The 11255-nt window shown below is 32.7% G+C and overlaps 1 non-coding gene across 1 annotated transcript; it reads left to right on the forward strand.

Moving 5' to 3' along the window:
* Positions 1-3275: 3275 nt before the first annotated feature.
* On the forward strand, positions 3276-3383 carry LOC148940302 (U5 spliceosomal RNA). The gene has a single exon (XR_016143498.1). It is a non-coding gene; the product is annotated as a U5 spliceosomal RNA (small nuclear RNA).
* The last annotated feature ends 7872 nt before the right edge of the window (positions 3384-11255 follow it).

An 11255-nucleotide genomic window follows, 5' to 3' on the forward strand; every position in this document is an offset into this window, starting at 1 on the left:
AGGGACTAAGAAATCTAGCTCAGAAAAGCCCGAAATAGTAATTTACATATCCCAAATCAGAATTTGGGAAACCTTGGGGGAACGGGGGGTTCGTTGGTAATTGGGATTGGGGTTTCGGATCCCTGTTTATCGGGGTTAGGCGATTGGAGACCCTTTGGGTCTGGGTTAGAGGCCCTCACCACACTTTTCAAATAGAAATTGTTTACTGTAGTGACCACACTCACAATGTCTTCTAAAACCCTTTCTAAAGTAATAATTCAAAATGTGCCTAACGGCTTAGCCAAAATAATCCAATAACCAATCTAAAAACATTTCGCCCAGATAACCCTCTAAAGGCAATTTCTTCGCGTTCCTTTTGTTTTTGGCAACTCTATGCTTCCACTTTTCAAATTTCTAGGAAACCCTTTCCTACGATAATCTCTTCATCTCATAAATGCTCCTAGCTAAACTATTAAGGTTTCGTTAGAATATCAATTTAACTATCCGACTTAAACCTCAATGAAGCTGTATTCAAAAATGGAATTTCTATCTCTTTAGACTCCCGCATAATTCCAAGATAGCAAGTGATGTCATTTATTATTCCTGACGCTAAAGATCGATGAAGTCCTATTTAAAAATAGCATATTAATTTTTATCTCTGTCCTAAAGAACGTTTATCCCTCAGACCTAAGATTAAAGAAGCCATAATGTTTCTTAATTCCCCCTTTCGTGAATCAATACAATCCCCTAGCGATTATGTAAATCAATTTCTCAGGTTAGGTTCGCCTAAAGATCAAAGAAACCATAATGTTTCTTAATTCCCCCTTCGTGAATCAATAATTTCCCCGCCGATTATGTAATTGTCCAAAACAACAATAATAAATAAATCCCTCAGGCCTAAAGATTAAAGAAACCATAATGTTTCTTAATTCCCCCTTCGTGAATAAATACATCTCCCCGCCGATTATGTAAATCAAGTTCTCAGGTTAGGTTCGCCGAAAGATCAAAGAAACTATAATGTTTATTAATTCCCCCTTCGTGAATCAATAATTTCCCCACCGAGTATGTAAATCAAGTTCTCAGGTTAGGTTAGCCAAACAACAATGAAGCCAAGTTTGTTTCTTAATTCCCCCTTCGTGAACCAATAATTCCCCCATCGATTATGTAAATCACCCCAATGTCATTACACCTTTACAAACAACAGAGAATAAATCGAACTTGAAACATCCATCAAATTTATAAAATTAATTTTTTTTCAAGTGATACAAATTCTGTTTTTTCATTCTCACTGAGAAAACCATAAACCACGTGGTGATCGTGGGAGTTTTAAAAAAAAGTGTCCGGATCGGGATTCGAAGGGGTATTGTAATTATGGGATCAATAGGGGCCAATCTACTATACTGATGTAATCTAGTTGTTTTTTTTTGGGGGGGGGGGGCTGAAAATCTCAGGAAACAAATTTTCTCGAAACATATTTCCCGAAAAAATGGGAAATACTGTGTCTTTTCGAAAATATTTGATTATTGAAGCAAGTCCGATTTCTAGCACCGATTGAATACTAAGCTCCAAATTTTTGGTTTTCTTTTTTAAGGATTTTTAATTGTTGTAATCCCTTGTTCGAATGTATACAAATATTTTTGCGAATACCAGTTTTTTTCTCTTTAAAGCAATTTAATGTCTTTTAATGCTGTTGTAGTTTCAAAGATATTTGATTATTAAAGCAAGTACGTTTTCTAACAAAGATATCTACTAAGCTTCAAACTTTTGGTTTTCTTTTTTAAGTTTTTGGAATTGTTGTAATTCCTTGTCAAAATCTATACAAATATTTTTGGAATTACCATTTTTTGGCTCTTTTCGCAATTTAGTGTCTTTTCATACTGAGGTCTATTCAAAAGGATTTGATTATCACAGTAAGTCTGATTTCTAGCAACGATTTTTACCAAGCTTCAAACTTTTGGTTTTCTTTTTTCTAAAACACCATGTGTGTCTTCGCTCTTCATTTTCCTTTTTGACTCGCTCAGATTCTCGGTCTCGCTTGTCGTCTAACCGTGTGTGTCTTTGCTCTTCATTTTTATTTTTGACTCGCTCAGATTCTCGATGTCGCTTGTCTTCTAACCACATTTGTCTTTCTTCTTGATTTTGGATTTTGATTACTTCAGACAATTTAGCAATGCCCTTCACTTTAGCTGCCCGTATTGGTCTTGTCTCATTTGACGGTCCAGGTTGATTTTCACTCATTGTGAATTTAATTTCTTCTGGCTGTTCTCTGGTTTCTTCACTTTTGATAGTTTAGATGATTCCAAAAAATCATCATTTGTATTAAATGCAAATTTTCGTTTTCTGGGTCTTCCTAAAGGTATTATATAGTTGGTTACGTTCAAACCTATAGGCCTTATTCATGTATTGAGTTGTTTTTGTAAAACAAAAAACGAACTAATTTCAAAATTGTCAGGTATTTTACTAGTTTCAATTAAAACATAAAAATTATTGCTCGTACAACAGAAATATTTTTTCAGTTTACGCACTAACTTTAGCGATTCTGAACTGGTGGAGGGAGGGGGGGGGGAATGATATATTTCATCAAACTTTTGGTTTTCTTCTTTAAGGTTTTAGAATTGTTGGAATCCCTTGTTAAAATATATACAAATATTTTTGCAATTATCGGTTTTTTGCTCTTTCTGTAATTTAATGTCTTTTCATGCAGCAGTCAAATCGAAGATATTTGATTATTACAGCAAGTCCAATTTCTAACAACAATTTCTACAAAGCTTCAAACTTTTGGTTTTCATTTTTAAGGTTTTGGAATTGTTGTAATCTCTTGTTAAAATATATACAAATATTTTTGCAATTACCAGTTTTATGTTATTTAGGAAATTTAATGTCTTTTCATACTCCAGGCTATTATAAAATATTTGATTATTACAGCAAGTCCAATTTCTAACAATGATTTCCACTAAGCTTGAAACTTTCGGTTTTCTTTTTTAAGGTTTTAGAATTGTCGTAATCCCTTGTCAAAATATATACAAATATTTTCCCACAATTTTCCCACATAAGTGTGACAAGTGTGAAAACGTCATTGCAATATTGATGTATATAAAAATAACGTCACTCACATAAATGGGTTTTTCTTCCTAAATTAAGGCTTTAAATGAATTTTTTAGGCCAGAATATACCAGGTTGGCAATTTTACCGCAAAAATATGGAGCCGTTTTTTATAAGAAACACACACATGCATAAATAAATAAGGATTTACTAGAATTTATTGTTATATACTCAGTCATCTCTAGCTATTTTCATAGCTCTGGCCTCTCCTCATATCGGGTTAGTCTTTAGCCTTTTACTAAAGATTACCGTGGGGAGGGGCACTTGATGATTCTTAACAAATTTTTGATTGCCGAAAGGCGGACTAGCCTATATTCTTGTAATATGTTCTAATGTTCCAAGATTACTTATCTGACAAGCCCGTCTACTTAACCTTAGCGTTTGACGAAACGTAAATGACATGAGAGGTCAGTAGGACTACTACTTGAGGAAACAGTCTTGATTAGTGGTCAGACAAGTAACTCTGGAAAATGCAGGATAATTGAAGTCATATATGAACAAAAATTCAATCTTTTCAAAAATGAAAAACAAATTGTGAAATTATGGGCAGATAGCAAAAAGGGACAGTAATTGTGAAATGTGGCACAACTTCCAGCGGTTTCTAAATAAGCTATGCTTATAGTAAAGTAGACATGATTAGAGTTGTTATTCGCCTAGTTGCATACAGCTTTTCAGTTGACAAGTTACCGGCTAAGTATTTGTTGTTATCTTTTGCAGATAACATCCGGTGAAGCTAATTTTAAGCGGGTAAGGAATGCTCGAAGACACTCTTGGCTCGGTGCAATACGAGCCCAGTCCTAGGTGCTCTTGAGTTCCCATTCTCTTAGGGCCCTCATTCCTCCTTCGTCTAGGAACAGTATTTCCATTCCATGAAAAAAGAAAAACGAGCAAAAATGGGGTTTTTAAAGGCCAAATGAAAATACTGAAAAAACACAACAAAGCGAAACGAAAAAATATAATCAATGCGAGTGGCCAGAAGAACAAACCAAAAAAAAAACGCGGAAATTAATGTGAATTATTCGCTAGTATCCGTCGATGGCGGTTCAATTTTCAATTTCTTCGCAAACCATGGATATTGGTGAATGACTCACTTTTATTGTTGTTAGGGATTTGGTTTCAATTCTTACAATTTTTCGGCTTTTATTGATTTTTGTTAATCTTTTAATTTTTGTTTTTTTTTCTTTGTTTTTTTCACATTCATATTGACTTTCCGTGTTTTATTTTTTGGTTTTTTCTTCGGCACTCGCCTTCATTATATTTTTTCGTATCGCGCTGAAGATGAGAGACATTTGTCCCCTTTAAATATTCGCTTTGTTGTGTTTTTTCAGTATTTTCATATTGCCTTTAAAAACCCCATTTGTGCTCGTTTTTCTTTCTTTATGTTATGTCAGGCCAATGTGGTTTAAGAAATTATCCTCTTTCCATTCCAGTTTAGGAGGTTCGTCTAAAATGAGGAGTTTTGAATATATATACCTTCAGAAATGCAAGTATTTCATAAAAGTATGCGTATAAAATTATATTTATTTTATATATATATATATATATATATAAACATATATACATATATATATATATATATATATATATATATATATATATATATATATATATATATATATATATATATATATATATATATATAATACATATATATATATATATATATATATATATATATATATATATATATATATATATATATATATATATATATATATAGAAGTACAGAGAATATATATGAAGTACAGAGAATATATATGAATATAGAAGTACAGAGAATATGAAACATGAAATAACAAAATAAATAGTGTTTTACTGAACAGCAAATAAAAACGGCCAAAAAAAAACCAAAAAAAACTAATTCGTTCACAACCGAAGATTCGACAAAAAGAACTGGAGGTTCGTAGGTTCCAAGTCAAACAAAAAGTTAATAATATTTAATAAGAATGACAGTGTTTTTACTCGTGAGGCACCTTTAATCTATTAACTTCTGCGCAATCATCATCAAATTGGGGAAGATGGAGGCAAATGACCAAATTATGACTATGGTGAGAAAAATTATCTTTAATTATAAGTTTTGTGATTGAACTTTGGCTAATCCAAGAGTTAATCTAAGCAAAAAACTGTTCAGAAATATCGTTTAATTATCAACTAAGAGTACTTGAGTGCTTATAATTCCCTATATATATCTAGGTTCGTAACGTCAATTTCTATAAATTGGATATGTTATAGAAAATTGAGAGTTCTTTCGGGTTGGCCAATAGTATCGTTTCTTCAACAACTTTACTATTGGTAAAACCCTCCAAAAATTGTTCAGACCATCATAGTTTTGGGAACTTTTCTTCAAATTTAGTTTAATCGACCCTTTTATTTATTCCCTTTTTGTAATACTCAATATAGTATTTTTTTATTCTCTTATTATATTGCATAAACAATACGAAATATTCAGTTCAAAATTTAATTTGTTGTCTATGTTTTGTAAATTTTTGATCACAAAAATATTTTATTAAGATGATGAAGAAAGAGTAAGTACAGGACTTCCAAAGAAAGAATCAATAAGTTAATGTGCTAATTGAGGGGTTGACTACTCTAAGTTGAAATTCACAAGTTCTTGTGTTTCAGTTTTTTTTGAAAATTAAACGGGACTCAACAGAATATAATATTTTAAGATTAAGGCTAGTATATAAAATCGTAAAAAAACAAATATGTTAATTCCGGAATTACGAGTAAAGTTGTCCGGTTTAAGTTTAAAAAGCTTAGTAGTAGAAATTACATTGCTAAAACATTACTAAAATAATAATTTGGGGCGGAAGAGGGGGATTTTGCCAGAATTCCCGTATCAAATTCTTCTCATGTCTTGCTTTCGCTTTGCCGACACAATTTCGCGCGGGGAGATTTTAATGGTAAATGTCCGGCGCAAAATTTTCTCCAGGATTGAATTATCAAGAGGATATGTCCATGGGTGGAATTGATTTTCCGTGGAGGTAGATCCAGATTTCCTAGCATTGTTTAAAAACGATCAGAAATTAAATTAAAAAACAAGTTTTTCAACTTAAAGTAAGGAGCAACATTAAATATTAAAACGAACAGAAATGATTACGTATATCAGGGTAATTGCCCCCTCCCCAATCCCTCGTTCTTTACGCTAAAGTTTGAATTTTGTCCCAATTCTTTAAGAACGACTCCTGAAACACAAGGTTTGTTTAGTTAGAATAATAAAAGCCTTTTCAAATGTACTTAAAAACTTTAGCGTGAAGAGCGAGGTGTCGAGGAGGAGGAAACCTCCCTCATATACGTAATAATTTCTGTTTGCGTTAAGTTTTAATGTTATTCCTTACTTTCGGTTGAAAAAATTTGTTTTTTCTATTTATTTAATCCTTAAAAGCATCTAGACCAATATAAAATACAAAGATATAAGGCCGAATTTTAAGAATTAATAATTAATTATTTTTCAGATTTAGTAATAAACTGAAAGCGCTGTCACAATTTCTTTTGTTTCCTATTTTGTTTTTAAGAATTTGTCCGAAGTAGCCATCGCATCTTCTCCAGTAATCATAGGGTTTGTTATTTGATTAATCTAGATGTCCTTCTTTATTATTTCCCACCATTTAGATTCATTGTTGAATATATCCAAAAAATTTGTTAAATCATCTATAAAAGAAAGACTGAATTTGTGTCGTAACAAAAGAAAGAAAAAATAGATAGAAAAAAAACGAGCCGAAATTAATAATATGAGCCCCAGTAGAATGAGTCCTTCGTCTGGTCTCACTCCTCTTTGTGAATGTCTGCCAAATTAGACTAGATCAATCTTCTAGGGTAATTCGATTCCAGATAAAAACATTTCTTCCACTTATCCTTTCCATTGCTACTATTAAAGGTACAACTGCTATCCATGTTTTACTAGTTTGAACCACATTTTGCCACTGAAAAAGTTTTACTATTGCTTTACTGAAAGCATGCTAGAGAAATATTAAACATTCGTTTTTGAAATAAACGGGAAAGAATTCAGCGTTAACTCAAAAGTGGAGAGTTTAGAAGGCGAGAGTTTAGAAGGGTGGTCCTACTCATTTACAGGTTAATATCTCTTCGAATCGAGCTTTTTGATAAAAATATATAAAAAATTGTTTCGTTCTGTTTCATTTTGCTTCAATGGTACATTGTTTTTTGATATATATATATATATATATATATATATATATATATATATATATATATATATATATATATATATATATATATATATATATATATATATATATATATATATATATATATATATATATATATATATATATATATATATATATATATATATATATATATATATCTTTCTACCGCAATAACTAGGTCTCTATATACGTACTTAGGAAATGAAACTTTTGACGTCAAAATTGGTTTTTCCAATATATTTTGTCTCTAAAAATAACTTATTTGTATTTGTACTTAGTTCTAGCTAGAAAATCCGAAGGGATTTTTTTTTTTGGCTTTTTTTGCTCTCCCGTAACAAAAATATTTTCTAACAGAACACATTATGAATTAGCCATCAGAGATTTCCTTTTTAGAAATGATTTTCGCACGACAATATTATCGTTGTTTTGCGGGAAAAAATGCCATATATTATCATTTTGCTTTGGTACGATCTCCACGTTTGTTACTTTAAGAAGGCACAACATCTTCATACTTTCATCTAAATGGGCTATTTTTTGGTAATCTACAACGAGTGGTTTGATACGGTTGTTTTGGTAAATAAAACCTTCGTTGTAGGAAAAACAGGAAATTTCGTATTTTTGTTGCCATTCTCTTACGTTTGGAATGTCACTGTACAATGTTCGCCAAATGACCAAATTTCACTGAAATTTCAATAAAAACTACAATTTTGCCCAAATTTTTTATAGTACAAATAGAAGGTGCTGTAGATGAATATTGCAGCCTAAACTTCGTTTTTTAAAGCGTTTTCTTCTACTGATAAAAGTTGCACCTTACTGCTTGTTATAGCTAACTGTATGATCCAGGATTCTCTTAAGTGTGAGAAATTTTTCCACTCCTAATATCACTCAGAATTCGTTAAAATATGGATTTGATATTCGCATAAAAAATACCCCGATGATACCCCTGAAAAAGTGCATCTCTTAAAAAATATTTAAGGATTTCTTGGAATATCAGAAAAGAAGCTTTTTCCGGGGAGTTCTTGGAACAACTCTGTTTTTATAAGGGACACCTTCCTTATAACCTCCTCTTCTATGCAAGTAAGCATAAGTTTGGAATCTTGTTTGTTACACTTTAAATAATTCTGCAAAAAGGGAAAATCTGTCATCCCGTAGCACCTAGATTGCAGACTTTGTCTACAAATGTATCTCAGAATAAAGGAGTGCTAGCAGAAGACTCTCTAGTTCCAAAAATTGGAAGATTTGAGCCTAAAATGCACTTTTACAGGCTTCTGGCGCACTCACCGATAAATCGATCTGCTGACCATCCTCCCCAATAACGTACGCAAACTATATACCACTATGCATAGGCTTATGAAGCTTCAAGCGGATTGAAACTTTAAATTAGTTGTCTGTATTAACAGTTTATTTGCATGTGCTGCAAACCTTTTTAGTAGCAAATGCACCACCGCACTGCACTGTGACTGGTTTCTGGTTTCTGTGACGGGGACGCTGAATATATAGGCTAGTGTTCCGATCATTTTCAATCTATTGGTTATCTCTGAATTTTACTAGATGATACTCGTATTTTGGCCATCTTCTGGCAAAAACTGTCTTTTTATGCCGCAAAATGGCAGAAAACTCTACTTCACTTAGGCAAGCTAAATTAGGCAAACTTCCAATTTTACGTTTAAATTTGCTCTCCATCTATATTCTAGGACTAGAGGTTTGATACAACCACACCTAAAGGAAAAAAATATTATTAATAAAAAATAAAACAACTGAGGGTGCATCAAGATTTGGGTGACAGCTAGTAGTGACATAAAATTGTGCCGACATTGTGTTAGGGTATCAACATTTCTAGAAAGGAAAATAGTTTCAATACTGATTCTAAGAGGCACGTCACAAAAGAGCTTTTACCGGTGCCTCAGATTTTTTAAAAGTAAAATTTAATAGTTTGGCTTTTATTTGAGTTTTCTATCCAAGTAGAGTCAACCGTATTTAAAGCCAAATACGAAATTAGAAGAAGAAGAGCATCTCTTATGGTAAAAACTGAATCTTTTTGACAAGGTTGAATTGTTTTGCTTTTCAGATGACAGCTAAACTGTAAAGTCAATGGCAAAAAGCTGATGCCTATTCAAGAATAATATAACACTTGGAGAGGTTTGCTAAACTTGAAAATGAAGTTTTCACAAATGTGGACCGAAGGGGGCAGAGTTCACACTTTGCGACATTAAGATATCTCCGTCTGGCGACATATCATATTTGAAAAATCATCCCTAGGGAACACCCTGTAGCAATTTCAAAGAGATTCTAGCACAAACTAAGAAAAAGAATAAATAGTGCAAGACACAACCAGTTGGGCAGGCAAAGAGGAGGAGGAGGGAAAGGCAAGAATCTTGAAATTCATCAAGAAGAAAAGCTCAAATAGAAGACTGCTTACAATACTCAGAAAACTCTAAAAGGAAAAACAACATCAATTCTGCATTAGCGGGCTTGATAGCTGCTGATATGCAGCCTCCATCAGTTGTTGAAAACTCCGTGTTTCAGAAGCTGTCAGTCCGGTTTGATCCAAGGTATTCTTTCTTGAACCGAAATAAGATTACTTTGTCCTTGTTACCCACTGTATGTGAGCAACAGAAGGCTCTTTTGATGAAACAGTCGAATGCAGTTGACATAGTGGGGTAACGACAGACATGTGACTTCTAGAGATGGTGAAGGATATATAACAATCATAGTGCATTACAATGGCTAAAATTTCATTTTAAATGGGAGAGTACTTTATACATAAACGAATATGATAGCCACACTTTTTTCATATCTGCTCCATTTGAAAAGAGGTTGCATAACAATGGAGAATTTAAAGCAAAAGTCTCAGTTGTAGTGACTGGAAATGGCGCAAAAATAGTGCCTGCAGTGAAAGATGCTGGCCTTCTTCAAGTAGTATGCCTGGCACAGACTCTTAATCAATTTGTCGCGGAAGCAAATGAAATTAATAATCAAACTGAAAGCATTTATTTTCTCCACAATAGCGGCTTTAAAATGCTGTAGAAGAATTACTTCCATGACCGACAAGTTTAGACAAATCAAATCCCATTTTTGTTATTGAAACCAACCAAAAAATCTAAAAATTGATGTTCCGATATCCTGGAATACTGAAGCAATGCTCCCTCAGCAATGCTGAGAAGTCTGCATGGACTAAAAGAGCAAGCACGTCTCCTCTACACTCGCAATGCTACTTCAGAAGGATATGCTTTTTACCAAAAATGAGTTGAACATGATACACGCAGTGGGTAACATACTAGTGCAAAATGAAAAATACTACCGCTGCTAAAAATTGATAGGGGTTTTAGAATGATCCTGAAATCCCTTGAAAATGACGCCGGATCGAAATAGAAATCACAATGGTAAGATATTTCTTTGAGGAGAATTACTGTCTATGTATATACAGTCTGCCTCGTTATGTTCGTGTTACTGAGGTTTATGCTGATGTGCGTTTGCCAACGTTTAACCAGCTATAAATGTCTACGAGGTTTTTATGGCGTTAGCGTGCATTGGCACCAGGAAATGAGGTGGTTCTGGTGAGCTGGTTTTATGCACCTGTTTTAAACCTTTCTTTATCATTAAGTAAGAAAATGTTGACTGTGTTCATTTTAATCCTTGACTGATTAAGGAATTTTAAAAAAATGGAATTTAAAAAAAAAAGCTATATTAGCAACTTGGGTTACGAAGAATACACGTTATCTTCGCCTTTTTTTTTAGCTTAAATTAGGTAATGTTCGTTATTTTCTTATTAATGGAGCACCATTTAATAATTTATACCTTCATATTTGAAATGTTTCATTAATATAACGAATTGAAATTACTAGTGCAAAAAAAAAAAAAATTACAAAAAAAAAAAATGTATCTATGATAATGTATCTAATGGTATCAAAGTTCCGTTTTTAGATTTTCCGTTACTATTGAGCCGGGTCACTCCTTACTTACAGTTCGTTACCACGAACTGTTTGATTAATTTGAAAAGTTCTT

The sequence above is a fragment of the Artemia sp. Qi Xiang Cuo genome, chromosome 20, assembly GCF_049724085.1.
Source record: "Artemia sp. Qi Xiang Cuo chromosome 20, ASM4972408v1, whole genome shotgun sequence".
Taxonomy (NCBI): domain Eukaryota; kingdom Metazoa; phylum Arthropoda; class Branchiopoda; order Anostraca; family Artemiidae; genus Artemia; species Artemia sp. Qi Xiang Cuo.